Source organism: Pinus tabuliformis, chromosome 5_2 (assembly GCF_031772625.1).
Source record: "Pinus tabuliformis cultivar Carrire ecotype Pingquan chromosome 5_2, CPIR1, whole genome shotgun sequence".
Lineage (NCBI taxonomy): Eukaryota > Viridiplantae > Streptophyta > Pinopsida > Pinales > Pinaceae > Pinus > Pinus tabuliformis.
Window position 1 is genome coordinate 979862804 of NC_142306.1, and position 5955 is coordinate 979868758.

A 5955-nucleotide genomic window follows, 5' to 3' on the forward strand; every position below is an offset into this window, starting at 1 on the left:
TAATACAGTAACTGAAAGTGTAAAATATAAAAATATCATAATTGTAGTAATAAAAAATTGTTAACCTTAATTTTTAAGCACATTAATAAGTAGTTTTATAAAATTATGTTTTGTTAACTATAACATTACATATAAGGTCAAATAATATAATGTTTTTTCTTAACGAACTAAAGGTTAATTTAAATAATAAAATTGTGGACAATATGCTTATCTTCAGTATTGGTTGAACGGTGGATTCAATACACTTGGATTATATTTGTCAATCTCATTTATGACTTTTTGAGGATAAAAGATATACCAATTTTTACACTCAAATATATCTATCTAAATTGCAACAAGGTTTTCATGAACCAATTCAACATGAGAATTATTATATTTATTTATTTATTTATTTTTGCATAGCTACATATCATAATAATTTTTTATTTTAACCTTTTATATAGAATAAATTATTAAAAATACAAATCTTTATTTCTCAAATGCTTGTGCACTTCAAATTTCAAAAAGGAAAAAACTCCCTAATGTAATTTACTTACTATGTCTGATTAACAAATCAATATACAAATAAACAGTAAAACATGAATTTGGAAATAACAAACCAATCTAAATTTAAATTTTAACATTCGGAGCCATCTAGCCTTCCAACATTTAATGACACATTGGTATATCCCCTAATTAAAAAGCACAGAATAACTCAGAAATAGGCATAACTCAGAAATAACCCTAACCAATAGTTGTACAAAACAAAACTAAAAAACAAATAACCTGAGTAGGTGGTAATAACAGTTGCCAGTAAGCTGTAAACGAGAAAAACTCAAAATAAAAATAAGAGATTTACTGTTTAAAATACCATCGAAAAAATAAACAGGAACAAACTGTTTGTAATACAAAAAACACAGCAAACTATTTATAATATCACCGAAAAAATTGTTTATAAACCAAAAACTAAAAGAAACAAGCAATTTACTGTTTAGAATGCCATGCCACTGATTGGGCCGTAATTTCAGGACCAAGGCCTTTCTCTAATCCTCGAGGGAGGGCAGTGATATTCATACTGCTTTCCAAAAGAAAATTAAAAATTAAAAAACCAGCCATAACAAATTGTTTATAATACCAACGAAAAAAACATGTTCATAAACTTGTAATGGCTGCATTCACTAACAAGCGGAGTGGTGATTGTCTTTGCTCAAGTAACTCTGCTTGGAAAAGACATCCGTTAATTTCGTGCCTTTTTTGAGCTGGTAGTTATAGACTATCAGAAAAATGAAAAAACAAAACGAGAAGGACGGCCTCTGCCATATTCATCGAAGGCGTTGTGTGATCTTCAAATTTCAAATAGGCGGGAATTTCAAATTTCACATGATCCGAGCGGGACCACATCGGTAGGGCGAGGCAAAGCTTATTTCCAAATCTATAGATCCATTAATGCTATCCCTTACATTACCTACCGCAGTTCCATTAATGGATTTTGGCCGCCATGACATTATCATCCTGTGAAAATATATGTATGGTCATACATGGTCATATTTTCAGGCAACAATTTCAGAGCCATATTTTCGGTATCCTCTACCTCAGTTCTCCTGTCTGCTCCACCATTGAATTGAATTTAATGCATGGATGAGACGTCCAGCTATCTACCATCTCAGCATTTCGGATTTCGAACTATTCAATGCGTCGTGCCGGATTTTCAAACCGAGCAGTGGCGCGTCATGGATTTCTTCATAGCTCCGCAATCAATTTTTCCCCCGTCCCCAAAAATTCAAATCCTGTCTCCGCGCGTGCCAAAGATTTCAAACAAAAAATTTTGAAATGAGCCCATGGTACAGGATGGACTAAGACAGAAAGCTCTGCTAAAAATCAAGAAAAGCGGACAGGTAAAGGTGGTTTGAAGGTGCGTAGCCATGGAAACAGAGAATACGATTGTTAAGCAAGTCCATAGAAAGCACTGTGCATTTCGAATGCTAGGGTAAAAGGCATCGAGGATTTTGCTAGTGAATGGTCAGGTGCAGCCCTTGGCATCGGAGCATGGTTTAAGTTCCCCATGCCTTTTTATCCACAGGAAGCGAAGTTTTGGGCATTTGGGTCTTAATCATTCAAAGGATGACCGAAAACTTCAAATTACTCCGTGAAGTTTGGAAGGATGGTGGAAAAGATTAAATCCCTGGTCAAAAAGTTGGGTCAGATGAGTTTCGGTTGTCGCTAAACTCCCGGTCACTACACAGTAGACGTCAAAGATTGTCCAAGTTGACGACGACCTGATGTTTATGGTTTATTGAACTAGTTATTTAAATCGAAAGATTATGGTGTGGTTCGAGCATGGACTTCATGAGTTTCCTTGATGCCAAGAAGACAATGCCTACTATTTTGGTTACAGGTTCATGGAAAATCAACGTTACTTAGCCAAACCAGAATTGAGTTATCAGTTTTATATTGAAGAAAGCTTTAAAGATAAGTTGGAAAGGTTCGTTCAGAAATTAAGAGAGGATTATTTTGAGGAAATCATGAAGCAGGTAGCTAGAAATGTAAAGATAACGACAAAGGCCATTATGGACAGCCAGAAAATGCTCTCAAGAAAAATGAAGCAGCGTATGAATCTATGGTTTGTTTCCTGTTTTAAGCCCTCTTTCAGCTAGCATAAACAACATGTTTTGATATTTGCCTGAAGATATTTCAAGGTATGTGCCTTTCTTACTATTCTTCCCTCTTGTTTCTTTGTAATATTTCACCAGGAAGAGGCTATGTGAAGTTTAATGTCAAATTTGAAGCGTGCATACCAAATCTGAGGTGTTTGAAACCACTGGTGGAGATGAAGAAGACAATTTGATGCTGCATATGTATATATGGACACACGACTCCAAATTATTTAGAGATGAAGATCATTTCTACAACCACGTTACCACTTACAAAGATGGCGATTTCAAAAATGATGAAGGGGTATGAATATTGACGTTTTCAAGTGAAAACAAGGTTATAAATGTTTTTAAACAAATAATTGAAAAGAGTTGGGATACCTTGAATAAACTCATTCTTAAGGGATCATTCCTAGTTTTCCAACCTTTTCAAACTTTTAATTCATATTGTAGTGGAGCTAATACGTTGTTTTTTTTCTATAGCAGTTGCATTTTTTAGTTTCCCAGTCACAATTATATTTACATTTTATTTTTCATTTTAGTTTTCACACTATTATATATATATAAGAATTTTAATAATTTAATATTATAAATCATTTTAATGTGTGAAATATTAGAGAAATCATGTTGTGGATTTTAAAACTTATATTTGAGTATTTTTTCTTTTAACATTATGGTATATATATTAACGCGGTTTTGTGTTATATTTATGTGTAAGTAGTTTCATCTAATAATTTCGACTATTTACAATTAAAACCAAAACCAATGCACCGAATCAATTGATATTATTTCCTGAATTAATGAATTGTTCATTGTATCATCACTAAAAATAATACACCTTATTATATTATATTATATTATGTTATTAAAATATATGAAGCTTCATGATTTCTATAATTCATTTTAAATTATATCATTAGCCATATCAAATGCACTCTATTGTTTTGTGTTATGTCATTGCTAAAATTAGTGATGTGTTCTAAATAATTTTGCATTATATCAACTAAAATTATTGCATTGTCTTGTTGTGAGTCATATGATTGTTAAATCAATGTAACTATTTAGATGCCATATTTCTTTAAATCATTTTTCATTATATCACCACTAAAGTGAATGCACCTTAACTTCAATGTAACTATAAATATGCACATATGTACATGGCATCTTAGAAAATAAAGAAGTGTATTGATGTTTTCTTCATTTATGTTATGTGAGATAATGATAATTTTACATGATTTTTGACCACTATTATTCTAAAACCTTTATTTTGTGTTGGTATCATATGGCAATACTTTAATGTAAGTTTCATTGTTCTTAAACGGACATTGTTATATATACATTATAATGTGGAATATGTTGTCTTGTAATATCAATATGGTGCATATTTTTTCTCAAGTTGTACAACTAATTTACCACCAAAAATATTCATCTTAAAATAACTCATCTCACAAGTGCTAACCTAAAATAAATTCTAATGTTAATAAAACTTTTATAATGAATTTGAATGTGGTGTGAAAATATGAAATGCCGAAATTTTGAGTTTTTCTAATAGTGATATGTTACTTTTCCTTCAAAATATGATTCATATGATTAAGGTGAAATTTGTTTATAGTAGGAGTAAAAGATTGTGTTTTAATATTTTGATAAATGTTAGAATTTGGGACCCAAAGGTATCTAAGTCATCAAAATCGCTTGGCAATTCCACCCAACGTGGACCACATTAACCCTTAACGCACTTGGATTTGTGCCCACAAGATTTCGGTCGTTGGACACTAACATAAAAATGCACCCTATCACCATAGAGTGTACACATTATGCGCATCAAAACAATACCGACGGTCACTTCAAAATTTCAAATATTTTCAAATCGCCCAGTTGTATCTCTCGCGCTCATTTCAAATATTTTCAAAAAGGCTAGCCCGCTCTTTTGCATATTGATTCCCTGTACAATTTTGTTTTGTCAATGAAGTTGCAGAGGATGGAATTCATTTTGTCTGAATGTTTTTGGTGCTTATGCTTATTCATGAAGGCATTAGCTTGAATGAATTTCTTAGCAGGGTTTGGCAGTTATGAATCCTCAGAAGTTCAATCTGGTCAACCTTCTGATGCACAATTATTCCATTTCAAATCCCTTCTATGGTGATGTTCAGGTCAAGGAGGTCCCTTATCTAGATCAATATTTATCCTGGAATTGCCACGGAGGAGGATTGAAAGTCTGCACCTGGTCATTGTCTACAGAATCACACGGACTCACTCTGTGCAGATAAAAGGAAGCTTTGTGATGAAATTTCTACCTTCGAGAACCAAATATATGATCTAGAATACATTCCTAAATGAAAGTAAAATTTCTAGAAAGAGTTCAGTTTGGCCTCGTGGAAAGCCCATCGGTCGTGGAAGAGTTTTTTCAACGTTTTCTGTTACGCCTCTGCTACAGTGCAACACCTGATGAGCTCCCTCTCCCAAATGAGAGGGGTAGCGAAGCATATGTCTTGCCCTAATAGTTGTTTGGTTGTAGTTTGGAAAATGGTTATACAGCGTGTGGAAAAAGACCAAATGAACCCACGCCACCAACCATCCTTATTTTGGGATATGTTTATTTTGAATTTTCCATCTGCATTTCAAAATAAGTTTATACTGAATGTATGTACCATTTTTTACAACATTCTAAATAACAACAACTTCTGTTATGTACTACAATTATCACTCCAGCTTCCATGTTTCCATATTCAAGTTTTAAAGCTATCAACCGGCTTCCCACTATTTATCAATTGGATTAAAATTGTGAATGCAAATAATTTAATCATGCTCGATAGCATCTAACTATATATATTAAATAAAGTAAACATATCATCCAAATATGGCATTGACCTGTAAGTAATAATAGTGGGAAAACCATCATCTTCACGAATGTTTTGCAATTGTTCCATCCATCACAACTCGTTTTAAACATCTATTTTGATAAAAATGGCAATGCCATTATCTTCAACATATTTCATATGTTGATTGATTTTTCTGACTGGAAATTTTGATTTGGAAAACATCAGTTTACGTTCATGATTATTATGACTAAAAGTGGATACACCATATTTATTTTCAGAGTTCATATTTCATTAAAGTTCAATTTATGAGTCGTTGTATGTTCGGTCAATGTTTAAATTCAATTTTTTTATCACTCTCTGTATGTCCTTTCAAACAAGAAAATTACTTCTTTGCTACATTGCTACAAAAGTGAATGGCTTCACGATAATTGAATGGTTTGGTTTTATGATATAATTGCATAATATAATATAATGATTTGTTTGTTCTTTCTTATTCACATGGATTT